Here is an 18,942-nt window from a genome sequence, read left to right on the forward strand (position 1 = left end):
CTTTTTGAACCAGAACCCAGCTTGCTTTTGAACCACCACCCAGCTTGCTTTTTGAACCAGAACCCAGCTTGCTTTTGAACCACCACCAAACTTGCTTTTTGAACCACCACCAAGCTTGCTTTTTGAACCACTACCCAGTTTGCTTTTTAAACCACCACCAAGCTTGCTTTTGAACCAGAACCCAGCTTGCTTTTTGAACCAGAACCCAGCTTGCTTTTTGAACCAGAACCCAGTTTGCTTTTTAAACCACCACCAAGCTTGCTTTTGAACCAGAACCCAGCTTGCTTTTTGAACCAGAACCCAGCTTGCTTTTGAACCACTACCCAGTTTGCTTTTTAAACCACCACCAAGCTTGCTTTTTGAACCACTACCCAGTTTGCTTTTTAAACCACCACCAAGCTTGCTTTTGAACCGGAGCCCAGCTTGCTTTTTGAACCAGAACCCAGCTTGCTTTTTGAACCAGAACCCAGTTTGCTTTTTAAACCACCACCAAGCTTGCGTTTGAACCAGAACCCAGCTTGCTTTTGAATCAGAACCCAGCTTGCTTTTGAACCAGAACCCAGCTTGCTTTCTGAACCAGAACCCAGCTTGCTTTTTGAACCAGAACCCAGCTTGCTTTTTAAACCACCACCAAGCTTGCTTTTGAACCAGAACCCAGCTTGCTTTTGAACCACCACCAAGCTTGCTTTTTGAACCAGAACCCAGCTTGCTTTTTGAACCACCACCAAGCTTGCTTTTGAACCAGAACACAGCTTGCTTTTGAACCACCACCAAGCTTGCTTTTTGAACCAGAACCCAGCTTGCTTTTGAACCACCACCAAGCTTGCTTTTTGAACCAGAACCCAGCTTGCTTTTGAACCACTACCCAGTTTGCTTTTTAAACCACCACCAAGCTTGCTTTTTGAACCACCACCAAGCTTGCTTTTTGAACCAGAACCCAGCTTGCTTTTGAACCACCACCAAGCTTGCTTTTGAACCACTACCCAGTTTACTTTTTAAACCACCACCAAGCTTGCTTTTTGAACCACCACCAAGCTTGCTTTTTGAACCAGAACCCAGCTTGCTTTTAAACCACCACCAAGCTTGCTTTTGAACCAGAACCCAGCTTGCTTTTGAACCACCACCAAGCTTGCTTTTTGAACCAGAACCCAGCTTGCTTTTGAACCACTACCCAGTTTGCTTTTTAAACCACCACCAAACTTGCTTTTTGAACCACCACCAAGCTTGCTTTTTGAACCAGAACCCAGTTTGCTTTTTAAACCACCACCAAGCTTGCTTTTTGAACCACCACCAAGCTTGCTTTTTGAACCAGAACCCAGCTTGCTTTTGAACCACCACCAAGCTTGCTTTTGAACCACTACCCAGTTTGCTTTTTAAACCACCACCAAGCTTGCTTTTTGAACCACCACCAAGCTTGCTTTTTGTACCAGAACCCAGCTTGCTTTTGAACCACCACCAAGCTTGCTTTTGAACCACTACCCAGTTTGCTTTTTAAACCACCACCAAGCTTGCTTTTTGAACCACCACCAAGCTTGCTTTTTGAACCACCACCAAGCTTGCTTATGAACCACTACCCAGTTTGCTTTTTAAACCACCACCAAGCTTGCTTTTTGAACCACCACCAAGCTTGCTTTTTGAACCAGAACCCAGCTTGCTTTTGAACCAGAACCCAGCTTGCTTTTTGAACCAGAACCCAGCTTGCTTTTGAACCACTACCCAGTTTGCTTTTTAAACCACCACCAAGCTTGCTTTTTGAACCACTACCCAGTTTGCTTTTTAAACCACCACCAAGCTTGCTTTTGAACCGGAACCCAGCTTGCTTTTTGAACCAGAACCCAGCTTGCTTTTTGAACCAGAACCCAGTTTGCTTTTTAAACCACCACCAAGCTTGCTTTTGAACCAGAACCCAGCTTGCTTTTGAACCAGAACCCAGCTTGCTTTTGAACCAGAACCCAGCTTGCTTTTGAACCACTACCCAGTTTGCTTTTTAAACCACCACCAAGCTTGCTTTTTGAACCAGAACCCAGCTTGCTTTTGAACCACCACCCAGCTTGCTTTTTGAACCAGAACCCAGCTTGCTTTTGAACCAGAACCCAGCTTGCTTTTGAACCACCACCAAGCTTGCTTTTTGAACCAGAACCCAGCTTGCTTTTGAACCACCACTCAGCTTGCTTTTTGAACCAGAACCCAGCTTGCTTTTGAACCACCACCAAACTTGCTTTTTGAACCACCACCAAGCTTGCTTTTTGAACCACTACCCAGTTTGCTTTTTAAACCACCACCAAGCTTGCTTTTGAATCAGAACCCAGCTTGCTTTTTGAACCAGAACCCAGCTTGCTTTTTGAACCAGAACCCAGTTTGCTTTTTAAACCACCACCAAGCTTGCTTTTGAACCAGAACCCAGCTTGCTTTTGAACCAGAACCCAGCTTGCTTTTTGAACCAGAACCCAGCTTGCTTTTGAACCACTACCCAGTTTGCTTTTTAAACCACCACCAAGCTTGCTTTTTGAACCACTACCCAGTTTGCTTTTTAAACCACCACCAAGCTTGCTTTTGAACCAGAGCCCAGCTTGCTTTTTGAACCAGAACCCAGCTTGCTTTTTGAACCAGAACCCAGTTTGCTTTTTAAACCACCACCAAGCTTGCTTTTGAACCAGAACCCAGGTTGCTTTTGAACCAGAACCCAGCTTGCTTTTGAACCAGAACCCAGCTTGCTTTTTGAACCACCACCAAGCTTGCTTTTTGAACCACCACCAAGCCTGCTTTTGAACCACCACCCAGCTTGCTTTTTAAACCACCACCAAGCTTGCTTTTTGAACCACCACCCAGCTTGCTTTTTAAACCACCACCAAGCTTGCTTTTTGAACCACCACCCAGCTTGCTTTTTGAACCAGAACCCAGCTTGCTTTTGAACCACCACCCAGCTTGCTTTTTGAACCAGAACCCAGCTTGCTTTTGAACCAGAACCCAGCTTGCTTTTGAACCACCACCAAGCTTGCTTTTTGAACCAGAACCCAGCTTGCTTTTGAACCACCACCCAGCTTGCTTTTTGAACCAGAACCCAGCTTGCTTTTGAACCACCACCAAACTTGCTTTTTGAACCACCCCCAAGCTTGCTTTTTGAACCACTACCCAGTTTGCTTTTTAAACCACCACCAAGCTTGCTTTTGAACCAGAACCCAGCTTGCTTTTTGAACCAGAACCCAGCTTGCTTTTTGAACCAGAACCCAGTTTGCTTTTTAAACCACCACCAAGCTTGCTTTTGAACCAGAACCCAGCTTGCTTTTGAACCAGAACCCAGCTTGCTTTTTGAACCAGAACCCAGCTTGCTTTTGAACCACTACCCAGTTTGCTTTTTAAACCACCACCAAGCTTGCTTTTTGAACCACTACCCAGTTTGCTTTTTAAACCACCACCAAGCTTGCTTTTGAACCGGAGCCCAGCTTGCTTTTTGAACCAGAACCCAGCTTGCTTTTTGAACCAGAACCCAGTTTGCTTTTTAAACCACCACCAAGCTTGCTTTTGAACCAGAACCCAGCTTGCTTTTGAACCAGAACCCAGCTTGCTTTTGAACCAGAACCCAGCTTGCTTTCTGAACCAGAACCCAGCTTGCTTTTTGAACCAGAACCCAGCTTGCTTTTTAAACCACCACCAAGCTTGCTTTTTGAACCAGAACCCAGCTTGCTTTTGAACCACTACCCAGTTTGCTTTTTAAACCACCACCAAGCTTGCTTTTTGAACCACTACCCAGTTTGCTTTTTAAACCACCACCAAGCTTGCTTTTGAACCGGAGCCCAGCTTGCTTTTTGAACCAGAACCCAGCTTGCTTTTGAACCACTACCCAGTTTGCTTTTTAAACCACCACCAAACTTGCTTTTTGAACCACCACCAAGCTTGCTTTTTGAACCAGAACCCAGTTTGCTTTTTAAACCACCACCAAGCTTGCTTTTTGAACCACCACCAAGCTTGCTTTTTGAACCAGAACCCAGCTTGCTTTTGAACCACCACCAAGCTTGCTTTTGAACCACTACCCAGTTTGCTTTTTAAACCACCACCAAGCTTGCTTTTTGAACCACCACCAAGCTTGCTTTTTGTACCAGAACCCAGCTTGCTTTTGAACCACCACCAAGCTTGCTTTTGAACCACTACCCAGTTTGCTTTTTAAACCACCACCAAGCTTGCTTTTTGAACCACCACCAAGCTTGCTTTTTGAACCACCACCAAGCTTGCTTATGAACCACTACCCAGTTTGCTTTTTAAACCACCACCAAGCTTGCTTTTTGAACCACCACCAAGCTTGCTTTTTGAACCAGAACCCAGCTTGCTTTTGAACCAGAACCCAGCTTGCTTTTTGAACCAGAACCCAGCTTGCTTTTGAACCACTACCCAGTTTGCTTTTTAAACCACCACCAAGCTTGCTTTTTGAACCACTACCCAGTTTGCTTTTTAAACCACCACCAAGCTTGCTTTTGAACCGGAACCCAGCTTGCTTTTTGAACCAGAACCCAGCTTGCTTTTTGAACCAGAACCCAGTTTGCTTTTTAAACCACCACCAAGCTTGCTTTTGAACCAGAACCCAGCTTGCTTTTGAACCAGAACCCAGCTTGCTTTTGAACCAGAACCCAGCTTGCTTTTGAACCACTACCCAGTTTGCTTTTTAAACCACCACCAAGCTTGCTTTTTGAACCAGAACCCAGCTTGCTTTTGAACCACCACCCAGCTTGCTTTTTGAACCAGAACCCAGCTTGCTTTTGAACCAGAACCCAGCTTGCTTTTGAACCACCACCAAGCTTGCTTTTTGAACCAGAACCCAGCTTGCTTTTGAACCACCACTCAGCTTGCTTTTTGAACCAGAACCCAGCTTGCTTTTGAACCACCACCAAACTTGCTTTTTGAACCACCACCAAGCTTGCTTTTTGAACCACTACCCAGTTTGCTTTTTAAACCACCACCAAGCTTGCTTTTGAATCAGAACCCAGCTTGCTTTTTGAACCAGAACCCAGCTTGCTTTTTGAACCAGAACCCAGTTTGCTTTTTAAACCACCACCAAGCTTGCTTTTGAACCAGAACCCAGCTTGCTTTTGAACCAGAACCCAGCTTGCTTTTTGAACCAGAACCCAGCTTGCTTTTGAACCACTACCCAGTTTGCTTTTTAAACCACCACCAAGCTTGCTTTTTGAACCACTACCCAGTTTGCTTTTTAAACCACCACCAAGCTTGCTTTTGAACCAGAGCCCAGCTTGCTTTTTGAACCAGAACCCAGCTTGCTTTTTGAACCAGAACCCAGTTTGCTTTTTAAACCACCACCAAGCTTGCTTTTGAACCAGAACCCAGGTTGCTTTTGAACCAGAACCCAGCTTGCTTTTGAACCAGAACCCAGCTTGCTTTTTGAACCACCACCAAGCTTGCTTTTTGAACCACCACCAAGCCTGCTTTTGAACCACCACCCAGCTTGCTTTTTAAACCACCACCAAGCTTGCTTTTTGAACCACCACCCAGCTTGCTTTTTAAACCACCACCAAGCTTGCTTTTTGAACCACCACCCAGCTTGCTTTTTGAACCAGAACCCAGCTTGCTTTTGAACCACCACCCAGCTTGCTTTTTGAACCAGAACCCAGCTTGCTTTTGAACCAGAACCCAGCTTGCTTTTGAACCACCACCAAGCTTGCTTTTTGAACCAGAACCCAGCTTGCTTTTGAACCACCACCCAGCTTGCTTTTTGAACCAGAACCCAGCTTGCTTTTGAACCACCACCAAACTTGCTTTTTGAACCACCCCCAAGCTTGCTTTTTGAACCACTACCCAGTTTGCTTTTTAAACCACCACCAAGCTTGCTTTTGAACCAGAACCCAGCTTGCTTTTTGAACCAGAACCCAGCTTGCTTTTTGAACCAGAACCCAGTTTGCTTTTTAAACCACCACCAAGCTTGCTTTTGAACCAGAACCCAGCTTGCTTTTGAACCAGAACCCAGCTTGCTTTTTGAACCAGAACCCAGCTTGCTTTTGAACCACTACCCAGTTTGCTTTTTAAACCACCACCAAGCTTGCTTTTTGAACCACTACCCAGTTTGCTTTTTAAACCACCACCAAGCTTGCTTTTGAACCGGAGCCCAGCTTGCTTTTTGAACCAGAACCCAGCTTGCTTTTTGAACCAGAACCCAGTTTGCTTTTTAAACCACCACCAAGCTTGCTTTTGAACCAGAACCCAGCTTGCTTTTGAACCAGAACCCAGCTTGCTTTTGAACCAGAACCCAGCTTGCTTTCTGAACCAGAACCCAGCTTGCTTTTTGAACCAGAACCCAGCTTGCTTTTTAAACCACCACCAAGCTTGCTTTTTGAACCAGAACCCAGCTTGCTTTTGAACCACTACCCAGTTTGCTTTTTAAACCACCACCAAGCTTGCTTTTTGAACCACTACCCAGTTTGCTTTTTAAACCACCACCAAGCTTGCTTTTGAACCGGAGCCCAGCTTGCTTTTTGAACCAGAACCCAGCTTGCTTTTTGAACCAGAACCCAGTTTGCTTTTTAAACCACCACCAAGCTTGCTTTTGAACCAGAACCCAGCTTGCTTTTGAACCAGAACCCAGCTTGCTTTTGAACCAGAACCCAGCTTGCTTTCTGAACCAGAACCCAGCTTGCTTTTTGAACCAGAACCCAGCTTGCTTTTTAAACCACCACCAAGCTTGCTTTTGAACCAGAACCCAGCTTGCTTTTGAACCACCACCAAGCTTGCTTTTTGAACCAGAACCCAGCTTGCTTTTTGAACCACCACCAAGCTTGCTTTTTAAACCACCACCAAGCTTGCTTTTGAACCAGAACACAGCTTGCTTTTGAACCACCACCAAGCTTGCTTTTTGAACCAGAACCCAGCTTGCTTTTGAACCACCACCAAGCTTGCTTTTTGAACCAGAACCCAGCTTGCTTTTGAACCACTACCCAGTTTGCTTTTTAAACCACCACCAAGCTTGCTTTTTGAACCACCACCAAGCTTGCTTTTTGAACCAGAACCCAGTTTGCTTTTTAAACCACCACCAAGCTTGCTTTTTGAACCACCACCAAGCTTGCTTTTTGAACCAGAACCCAGCTTGCTTTTGAACCACCACCAAGCTTGCTTTTGAACCACTACCCAGTTTACTTTTTAAACCACCACCAAGCTTGCTTTTTGAACCACCACCAAGCTTGCTTTTTGAACCAGAACCCAGCTTGCTTTTAAACCACCACCAAGCTTGCTTTTGAACCAGAACCCAGCTTGCTTTTGAACCACCACCAAGCTTGCTTTTTGAACCAGAACCCAGCTTGCTTTTGAACAACTACCCAGTTTGCTTTTTAAACCACCACCAAACTTGCTTTTTGAACCACCACCAAGCTTGCTTTTTGAACCAGAACCCAGTTTGCTTTTTAAACCACCACCAAGCTTGCTTTTTGAACCACCACCAAGCTTGCTTTTTGAACCAGAACCCAGCTTGCTTTTGAACCACCACCAAGCTTGCTTTTGAACCACTACCCAGTTTGCTTTTTAAACCACCACCAAGCTTGCTTTTTGAACCACCACCAAGCTTGCTTTTTGTACCAGAACCCAGCTTGCTTTTGAACCACCACCAAGCTTGCTTTTGAACCACTACCCAGTTTGCTTTTTAAACCACCACCAAGCTTGCTTTTTGAACCACCACCAAGCTTGCTTTTTGAACCACCACCAAGCTTGCTTTTGAACCACTACCCAGTTTGCTTTTTAAACCACCACCAAGCTTGCTTTTTGAACCACCACCAAGCTTGCTTTTTGAACCAGAACCCAGCTTGCTTTTGAACCAGAACCCAGCTTGCTTTTTGAACCAGAACCCAGCTTGCTTTTGAACCACTACCCAGTTTGCTTTTTAAACCACCACCAAGCTTGCTTTTTGAACCACTACCCAGTTTGCTTTTTAAACCACCACCAAGCTTGCTTTTGAACCGGAACCCAGCTTGCTTTTTGAACCAGAACCCAGCTTGCTTTTTGAACCAGAACCCAGTTTGCTTTTTAAACCACCACCAAGCTTGCTTTTGAACCAGAACCCAGCTTGCTTTTGAACCAGAACCCAGCTTGCTTTTGAACCAGAACCCAGCTTGCTTTTGAACCACTACCCAGTTTGCTTTTTAAACCACCACCAAGCTTGCTTTTTGAACCAGAACCCAGCTTGCTTTTGAACCACCACCCAGCTTGCTTTTTGAACCAGAACCCAGCTTGCTTTTGAACCAGAACCCAGCTTGCTTTTGAACCACCACCAAGCTTGCTTTTTGAACCAGAACCCAGCTTGCTTTTGAACCACCACTCAGCTTGCTTTTTGAACCAGAACCCAGCTTGCTTTTGAACCACCACCAAACTTGCTTTTTGAACCACCACCAAGCTTGCTTTTTGAACCACTACCCAGTTTGCTTTTTAAACCACCACCAAGCTTGCTTTTGAACCAGAACCCAGCTTGCTTTTTGAACCAGAACCCAGCTTGCTTTTTGAACCAGAACCCAGTTTGCTTTTTAAACCACCACCAAGCTTGCTTTTGAACCAGAACCCAGCTTGCTTTTGAACCAGAACCCAGCTTGCTTTTTGAACCAGAGCCCAGCTTGCTTTTGAACCACTACCCAGTTTGCTTTTTAAACCACCACCAAGCTTGCTTTTTGAACCACTACCCAGTTTGCTTTTTAAACCAGAACCCAGTTTGCTTTTTAAACCACCACCAAGCTTGCTTTTTGAACCACCACCAAGCTTGCTTTTTGAACCAGAACCCAGTTTGCTTTTTAAACCACCACCAAGCTTGCTTTTTGAACCACCACCAAGCTTGCTTTTTGAACCAGAACCCAGCTTGCTTTTGAACCACCACCAAGCTTGCTTTTGAACCACTACCCAGTTTGCTTTTTAAACCACCACCAAGCTTGCTTTTTGAACCACCACCAAGCTTGCTTTTTGAACCACCACCAAGCTTGCTTTTTGAACCAGAACCCAGCTTGCTTTTGAACCACCACCAAGCTTGCTTTTGAACCAGAACCCAGTTTGCTTTTTAAACCACCACCAAGCTTGCTTTTTAAACCACCACCAAGCTTGCTTTTTGAACCACCACCAAGCTTGCTTTTTGTACCAGAACCCAGCTTGCTTTTGAACCACCACCAAGCTTGCTTTTTGAACCAGAACCCAGTTTGCTTTTTAAACCACCACCAAGCTTGCTTTTTGAACCACCACCAAGCTTGCTTTTTGAACCAGAACCCAGCTTGCTTTTGAACCACCACCAAGCTTGCTTTTGAACCACTACCCAGTTTGCTTTTTAAACCACCACCAAGCTTGCTTTTTGAACCACCACCAAGCTTGCTTTTTGTACCAGAACCCAGCTTGCTTTTGAACCACCACCAAGCTTGCTTTTGAACCACTACCCAGTTTGCTTTTTAAACCACCAACAAGCTTGCTTTTTGAACCACCACCACGCCTGCTTTTGAACCACTACCCAGTTTGCTTTTTAAACCACCACCAAGCTTGCTTTTTGAACCACCACCAAGCTTGCTTTTTGAACCAGAACCCAGCTTGCTTTTGAACCAGAACCCAGCTTGCTTTTTGAACCAGAACCCAGCTTGCTTTTGAACCATTACCCAGTTTGCTTTTTAAACCACCACCAAGCTTGCTTTTTGAACCACTACCCAGTTTGCTTTTTAAACCACCACCAAGCTTGCTTTTGAACCGGAACCCAGCTTGCTTTTTGAACCAGAACCCAGCTTGCTTTTTGAACCAGAACCCAGTTTGCTTTTTAAACCACCACCAAGCTTGCTTTTGAACCAGAACCCAGCTTGCTTTTGAACCAGAACCCAGCTTGCTTTTGAACCAGAACCCAGCTTGCTTTTTGAACCAGAACCCAGCTTGCTTTTTGAACCAGAACCCAGCTTGCTTTTTAAACCACCACCAAGCTTGCTTTTGAACCAGAACCAAGCTTGCTTTTGAACCACCACCAAGCTTGCTTTTTGAACCAGAACCCAGCTTGCTTTTTGAACCACCACCAAGCTTGCTTTTTAAACCACCACCAAGCTTGCTTTTGAACCAGAACCTAGCTTGCTTTTGAACCACCACCAAGCTTGCTTTTTGAACCAGAACCCAGCTTGCTTTTGAACCACCACCAAGCTTGCTTTTTGAACCAGAACCCAGCTTGCTTTTGAACCACTACCCAGTTTGCTTTTTAAACCACCACCAAGCTTGCTTTTTGAACCACCACCAAGCTTGCTTTTTGAACCAGAACCCAGTTTGCTTTTTAAACCACCACCAAGCTTGCTTTTTGAACCACCACCAAGCTTGCTTTTTGAACCAGAACCCAGCCTGCTTTTGAACCACCACCAAGCTTGCTTTTGAACCACTACCCAGTTTACTTTTTAAACCACCACCAAGCTTGCTTTTTGAACCACCACCAAGCTTGCTTTTTGAACCAGAACCCAGCTTGCTTTTAAACCACCACCAAGCTTGCTTTTGAACCAGAACCCAGATTGCTTTTGAACCACCACCAAGCTTGCTTTTTGAACCAGAACCCAGCTTGCTTTTGAACCACTACCCAGTTTGCTTTTTAAACCACCACCAAACTTGCTTTTTGAACCACCACCAAGCTTGCTTTTTGAACCAGAACCCAGTTTGCTTTTTAAACCACCACCAAGCTTGCTTTTTGAACCACCACCAAGCTTGCTTTTTGAACCAGAACCCAGCTTGCTTTTGAACCACCACCAAGCTTGCTTTTGAACCACTACCCAGTTTGCTTTTTAAACCACCACCAAGCTTGCTTTTTGAACCACCACCAAGCTTGCTTTTTGTACCAGAACCCAGCTTGCTTTTGAACCACCACCAAGCTTGCTTTTGAACCACTACCCAGTTTGCTTTTTAAACCACCACCAAGCTTGCTTTTTGAACCACCACCAAGCTTGCTTTTGAACCACTACCCAGTTTGCTTTTTAAACCACCACCAAGCTTGCTTTTTGAACCACCACCAAGCTTGCTTTTTGAACCAGAACCCAGCTTGCTTTTGAACCAGAACCCAGCTTGCTTTTTGAACCAGAACCCAGCTTGCTTTTGAACCACTACCCAGTTTGCTTTTTAAACCACCACCAAGCTTGCTTTTTGAACCACTACCCAGTTTGCTTTTTAAACCACCACCAAGCTTGCTTTTGAACCGGAACCCAGCTTGCTTTTTGAACCAGAACCCAGCTTTTTTTTTTTTTTTTTTTTTTTTTTTTTTTTGTATACAATATCGAGGCTCGTGAAAGAGCGAACATTAATCACATGAACACACAGAAAGACAAACCGACACATAAAACATATAACATAGGGAGCGGTAGACAAGATGGGGAGAGAGGGGGAAGGACACAAACACAACATTTGAGAGCAGGGACCGAGAGACATGGAGACATCGAGAGATCTGAGAGAGGGCGAGGGCTTTGGGGGGGGGGGGCGTGGGAAGGGGGCAGTGGGAGAGGTATAAAACATATGGACACTGCCAGGACTTCCAGGAAAGAAGTTGGAATTTCTTCTTGCTTTTTGAAGCAGAACCCAGTTTGCTTTTTAAACCACCACCAAGCTTGCTTTTGAACCGGAACCCAGCTTGCTTTTTGAAGCAGAACCCAGTTTGCTTTTTAAACCACCACCAAGCTTGCTTTTGAACCAGAACCCAGCTTGCTTTTGAACCAGAACCCAGCTTGCTTTTGAACCAGAACCCAGCTTGCTTTTGAACCACTACCCAGTTTGCTTTTTAAACCACCACCAAGCTTGCTTTTTGAACCAGAACCCAGCTTGCTTTTGAACCACCACCCAGCTTGCTTTTTGAACCAGAACCCAGCTTGCTTTTGAACCAGAACCCAGCTTGCTTTTGAACCACCACCAAGCTTGCTTTTTGAACCAGAACCCAGCTTGCTTTTGAACCACCACCCAGCTTGCTTTTTGAACCAGAACCCAGCTTGCTTTTGAACCACCACCAAACTTGCTTTTTGAACCACCACCAAGCTTGCTTTTTGAACCACTACCCAGTTTGCTTTTTAAACCACCACCAAGCTTGCTTTTGAACCACTACCCAGTTTACTTTTTAAACCACCACCAAGCTTGCTTTTTGAACCACCACCAAGCTTGCTTTTTGAACCAGAACCCAGCTTGCTTTTAAACCACCACCAAGCTTGCTTTTGAACCAGAACCCAGCTTGCTTTTTGAACCAGAACCCAGCTTGCTTTTTGAACCAGAACCCAGCTTGCTTTTGAACCACTACCCAGTTTGCTTTTTAAACCACCACCAAGCTTGCTTTTGAACCAGAACCCAGCTTGCTTTTGAACCAGAACCCAGCTTGCTTTTTGAACCAGAACCCAGCTTGCTTTTGAACCACTACCCAGTTTGCTTTTTAAACCACCACTAAGCTTGCTTTTGAACCAGAACCCAGCTTGCTTTTGAACCAGAACCAAGCTTGCTTTTTGAACCAGAACCCAGCTTGCTTTTGAACCACTACCCAGTTTGCTTTTTAAACCACCACCAAGCTTGCTTTTGAACCAGAACCCAGCTTGCTTTTGAACCAGAACCCAGCTTGCTTTTTGAACCAGAACCCAGCTTGCTTTTGAACCACTACCCAGTTTGCTTTTTAAACCACCACCAAGCTTGCTTTTGAACCAGAACCCAGCTTGCTTTTTGAACCAGAACCCAGCTTGCTTTTTAAACCACCACCAAGCTTGCTTTTGAACCAGAACCCAGCTTGCTTTTGAACCACCACCAAGCTTGCTTTTTGAACCAGAACCCAGCTTGCTTTTTGAACCACCACCAAGCTTGCTTTTTAAACCACCACCAAGCTTGCTTTTGAACCAGAACCCAGCTTGCTTTTGAACCACCACCAAGCTTGCTTTTTGAACCAGAACCCAGCTTGCTTTTGAACCACCACCAAGCTTGCTTTTTGAACCAGAACCCAGCTTGCTTTTGAACCACTACCCAGTTTGCTTTTTAAACCACCACCAAGCTTGCTTTTTGAACCACCACCAAGCTTGCTTTTTGAACCAGAACCCAGTTTGCTTTTTAAACCACCACCAAGCTTGCTTTTTAAACCACCACCAAGCTTGCTTTTTGAACCAGAACCCAGCTTGCTTTTGAACCACCACCAAGCTTGCTTTTTGAACCAGAACCCAGCTTGCTTTTGAACCACCACCAACCTTGCTTTTTGAACCAGAACCCAGCTTGCTTTTGAACCACTACCCAGTTTGCTTTTTAAACCACCACCAAGCTTGCTTTTTGAACCACCACCAAGCTTGCTTTTTGAACCAGAACCCAGTTTGCTTTTTAAACCACCACCAAGCTTGCTTTTTGAACCACCACCAAGCTTGCTTTTTGAACCAGAACCCAGCTTGCTTTTGAACCACCACCAAGCTTGCTTTTGAACCACTACCCAGTTTACTTTTTAAACCACCACCAAGCTTGCTTTTTGAACCACCACCAAGCTTGCTTTTTGAACCAGAACCCAGCTTGCTTTTAAACCACCACCAAGCTTGCTTTTGAACCAGAACCCAGCTTGCTTTTGAACCACCACCAAGCTTGCTTTTTGAACCAGAACCCAGCTTGCTTTTGAACCACTACCCAGTTTGCTTTTTAAACCACCACCAAACTTGCTTTTTGAACCACCACCAAGCTTGCTTTTTGAACCAGAACCCAGTTTGCTCTTTAAACCACCACCAAGCTTGCTTTTTGAACCACCACCAAGCTTGCTTTTTGAACCAGAACCCAGCTTGCTTTTGAACCACCACCAAGCTTGCTTTTGAACCACTACCCAGTTTGCTTTTTAAACCACCACCAAGCTTGCTTTTTGAACCACCACCAAGCTTGCTTTTTGTACCAGAACCCAGCTTGCTTTTGAACCACCACCAAGCTTGCTTTTGAACCACTACCCAGTTTGCTTTTTAAACCACCACCAAGCTTGCTTTTTGAACCACCACCAAGCTTGCTTTTGAACCACTACCCAGTTTGTTTTTTAAACCACCACCAAGCTTGCTTTTTGAACCACCACCAAGCTTGCTTTTTGAACCAGAACCCAGCTTGCTTTTGAACCAGAACCCAGCTTGCTTTTTGAACCAGAACCCAGTTTGCTTTTTAAACCACCACCAAGCTTGCTTTTTGAACCACCACCAAGCTTGCTTTTGAACCACTACCCAGTTTGCTTTTTAAACCACCACCAAGCTTGCTTTTTGAACCACTACCCAGTTTGCTTTTTAAACCACCACCAAGCTTGCTTTTGAACCGGAACCCAGCTTGCTTTTGAACCACCACCAAGCTTGCTTTTTGAACCAGAACCCAGTTTGCTTTTGAACCACTACCCAGTTTGCTTTTTAAACCACCACCAAGCTTGCTTTTTGAACCACCACCAAGCTTGCTTTTGAACCACTACCCAGTTTGCTTTTTAAACCACCACCAAGCTTGCTTTTTGAACCACTACCCAGTTTGCTTTTTAAACCACCACCAAGCTTGCTTTTGAACCGGAACCCAGCTTGCTTTTTGAACCAGAACCCAGCTTGCTTTTTGAACCAGAACCCAGCTTGCTTTTGAACCAGAACCCAGCTTGCTTTTGAACCAGAACCCAGCTTGCTTTTGAACCACTACCCAGTTTGCTTTTTAAACCACCACCAAGCTTGCTTTTTGAACCAGAACCCAGCTTGCTTTTGAACCACCACTCAGCTTGCTTTTTGAACCAGAACCCAGCTTGCTTTTGAACCACCACCAAACTTGCTTTTTGAACCACCACCAAGCTTGCTTTTTGAACCACTACCCAGTTTGCTTTTTAAACCACCACCAAGCTTGCTTTTGAACCAGAACCCAGCTTGCTTTTTGAACCAGAACCCAGCTTGCTTTTTGAACCAGAACCCAGTTTGCTTTTTAAACCACCACCGAGCTTGTTTTGAACCAGAACCCAGCTTGCTTTTGAACCAGAACCCAGCTTGCTTTTTGAACCAGAACCCAGCTTGCTTTTGAACCACTACCCAGTTTGCTTTTTAAACCACCACCAAGCTTGCTTTTTGAACCACTACCCAGTTTGCTTTTTAAACCACCACCAAGCTTGCTTTTGAACCAGAGCCCAGCTTGCTTTTTGAACCAGAACCCAGCTTACTTTTTGAACCAGAACCCAGTTTGCTTTTTAAACCACCACCAAGCTTGCTTTTGAACCAGAACCCAGCTTGCTTTTGAACCAGAACCCAGCTTGCTTTTGAACCAGAACCCAGCTTGCTTTTTGAACCAGAACCCAGCTTGCTTTTTGAACCAGAACCCAGCTTGCTTTTTAAACCACCACCAAGCTTGCTTTTGAACCAGAACCCAGCTTGCTTTTGAACCACCACCAAGCTTGCTTTTTGAACCAGAACCCAGCTTGCTTTTTGAACCACCACCAAGCTTGCTTTTTAAACCACCACCAAGCTTGCTTTTGAACCAGAACCCAGCTTGCTTTTGAACCACCACCAAGCTTGCTTTTTGAACCAGAACCCAGCTTGCTTTTGAACCACCACCAAGCTTGCTTTTTGAACCAGAACCCAGCTTGCTTTTGAACCAGAACCCAGTTTGCTTTTTAAACCACCACCAAGCTTGCTTTTTGAACCACCACCAAGCTTGCTTTTTGAACCAGAACCCAGTTTGCTTTTTAAACCACCACCAAGCTTGCTTTTTGAACCACCACCAAGCTTGCTTTTTGAACCAGAACCCAGCTTGCTTTTGAACCACCACCAAGCTTGCTTTTGAACCACTACCCAGTTTACTTTTTAAACCACCACCAAGCTTGCTTTTTGAACCACCACCAAGCTTGCTTTTTGAACCAGAACCCAGCTTGCTTTTAAACCACCACCAAGCTTGCTTTTGAACCAGAACCCAGCTTGCTTTTGAACCACCACCAAGCTTGCTTTTTGAACCAGAACCCAGTTTGCTTTTTAAACCACCACCAAGCTTGCTTTTTGTACCACCACCAAGCTTGCTTTTTGAACCAGAACCCAGTTTGCTTTTTAAACCACCACCAAGCTTGCTTTTTGTACCACCACCAAGCTTGCTTTTTGAACCACTACCCAGTTTGCTTTTTAAACCACCACCAAACTTGCTTTTTGAACCACCACCAAGCTTGCTTTTTGAACCAGAACCCAGTTTGCTTTTTAAACCACCACCAAGCTTGCTTTTTGTACCACCACCAAGCTTGCTTTTTGAACCAGAACCCAGCTTGCTTTTGAACCACCACCAAGCTTGCTTTTTGAACCACTACCCAGTTTGCTTTTTAAACCACCACCAAGCTTGCTTTTTGAACCACCACCAAGCTTGCTTTTTGTACCAGAACCCAGCTTGCTTTTGAACCACCACCAAGCTTGCTTTTGAACCACTACCCAGTTTGCTTTTTAAACCACCACCAAGCTTGCTTTTTGAACCACCACCAAGCCTGCTTTTGAACCACTACCCAGTTTGCTTTTTAAACCACCACCAAGCTTGCTTTTTGAACCACCACCAAGCTTGCTTTTTGAACCAGTACCCAGCTTGCTTTTGAACCAGAACCCAGCTTGCTTTTTGAACCAGAACCCAGCTTGCTTTTGAACCACTACCCAGTTTGCTTTTTAAACCACCACCAAGCTTGCTTTTTGAACCACCACCAAGCTTGCTTTTTGAACCACTACCCAGTTTGCTTTTTAAACCACCACCAAGCTTGCTTTTGAACCGGAACCCAGCTTGCTTTTTGAACCAGAACCCAGCTTGCTTTTTGAACCAGAACCCAGTTTGCTTTTTAAACCACCACCAAGCTTGCTTTTGAACCAGAACCCAGCTTGCTTTTGAACCAGAACCCAGCTTGCTTTTGAACCAGAACCCAGCTTGCTTTTTGAACCAGAACCCAGCTTGCTTTTTAAACCACCACCAAGCTTGCTTTTGAACCAGAACCAAGCTTGCTTTTGAACCACCACCAAGCTTGCTTTTTGAACCAGAACCCAGCTTGCTTTTTGAACCACCACCAAGCTTGCTTTTTAAACCACCACCAAGCTTGCTTTTGAACCAGAACCTAGCTTGCTTTTGAACCACCACCAAGCTTGCTTTTGAACCAGAACCCAGCTTGCTTTTGAACCACCACCAAGCTTGCTTTTTGAACCAGAACCCAGCTTGCTTTTTGAACCACCACCAAGCTTGCTTTTTAAACCACCACCAAGCTTGCTTTTGAACCAGAACCCAGCTTGCTTTTGAACCACCACCAAGCTTGCTTTTTGAACCAGAACCCAGCTTGCTTTTGAACCACCACCAAGCTTGCTTTTTGAACCAGAACCCAGCTTGCTTTTGAACCAGAACCCAGTTTGCTTTTTAAACCACCACCAAGCTTGCTTTTTGAACCACCACCAAGCTTGCTTTTTGAACCAGAACCCAGTTTGCTTTTTAAACCACCACCAAGCTTGCTTTTTGAACCACCACCAAGCTTGCTTTTTGAACCAGAACCCAGCTTGCTTTTGAACCACCACCAAGCTTGCTTTTGAACCACTACCCAGTTTACTTTTTAAACCACCACCAAGCTTGCTTTTTGAACCACCACCAAGCTTGCTTTTTGAACCAGAACCCAGCTTGCTTTTAAACCACCACCAAGCTTGCTTTTGAACCAGAACCCAGCTTGCTTTTGAACCACCACCAAGCTTGCTTTTTGAACCAGAACCCAGCTTGCTTTTGAACCACTACCCAGTTTGCTTTTTAAACCACCACCAAACTTGCTTTTTGAACCACCACCAAGCTTGCTTTTTGAACCAGAACCCAGTTTGCTTTTTAAACCACCACCAAGCTTGCTTTTTGAACCACCACCAAGCTTGCTTTTTGAACCAGAACCCAGCTTGCTTTTGAACCACCACCAAGCTTGCTTTTGAACCACTACCCAGTTTGCTTTTTAAACCACCACCAAGCTTGCTTTTTGAACCACCACCAAGCTTGCTTTTTGTACCAGAACCCAGCTTGCTTTTGAACCACCACCAAGCTTGCTTTTGAACCACTACCCAGTTTGCTTTTTAAACCACCACCAAGCTTGCTTTTTGAACCACCACCAAGCCTGCTTTTGAACCACTACCCAGTTTGCTTTTTAAACCACCACCAAGCTTGCTTTTTGAACCACCACCAAGCTTGCTTTTTGAACCAGAACCCAGCTTGCTTTTGAACCAGAACCCAGCTTGCTTTTTGAACCAGAACCCAGCTTGCTTTTGAACCACTACCCAGTTTGCTTTTTAAACCACCACCAAGCTTGCTTTTTGAACCACTACCCAGTTTGCTTTTTAAACCACCACCAAGCTTGCTTTTGATCCGGAACCCAGCTTGCTTTTTGAACCAGAACCCAGCTTGCTTTTTGAACCAGAACCCAGTTTGCTTTTTAAACCACCACCAAGCTTGCTTTTGAACCAGAACCCAGCTTGCTTTTGAACCAGAACCCAGCTTGCTTTTGAACCAGAACCCAGCTTGCTTTTTGAACCAGAACCCAGCTTGCTTTTTGAACCAGAACCCAGCTTGCTTTTTAAACCACCACCAAGCTTGCTTTTGAACCAGAACCAAGCTTGCTTTTGAACCGGAACCCAGCTTGCTTTTTGAACCAGAACCCAGCTTGCTTTTTGAACCAGAACCCAGTTTGCTTTTTAAACCACCACCAAGCTTGCTTTTGAACCAGAACCCAGCTTGCTTTTGAACCAGAACCCAGCTTGCTTTTGAACCAGAACCCAGCTTGCTTTTTGAACCAGAACCCAGCTTGCTTTTTGAACCAGAACCCAGCTTGCTTTTTGAACCACCACCAAGCTTGCTTTTTAAACCACCACCAAGCTTGCTTTTGAACCAGAACCTAGCTTGCTTTTGAACCACCACCAAGCTTGCTTTTTGAACCAGAACCCAGCTTGCTTTTGAACCACCACCAAGCTTGCTTTTTGAACCAGAACCCAGCTTGCTTATGAACCACTACCCAGTTTGCTTTTT

The sequence above is a fragment of the Myxine glutinosa genome, chromosome 9, assembly GCF_964187855.1.
Source record: "Myxine glutinosa chromosome 9, kmMyxGlut1.1, whole genome shotgun sequence".
NCBI classification, from domain to species: domain Eukaryota; kingdom Metazoa; phylum Chordata; class Myxini; order Myxiniformes; family Myxinidae; genus Myxine; species Myxine glutinosa.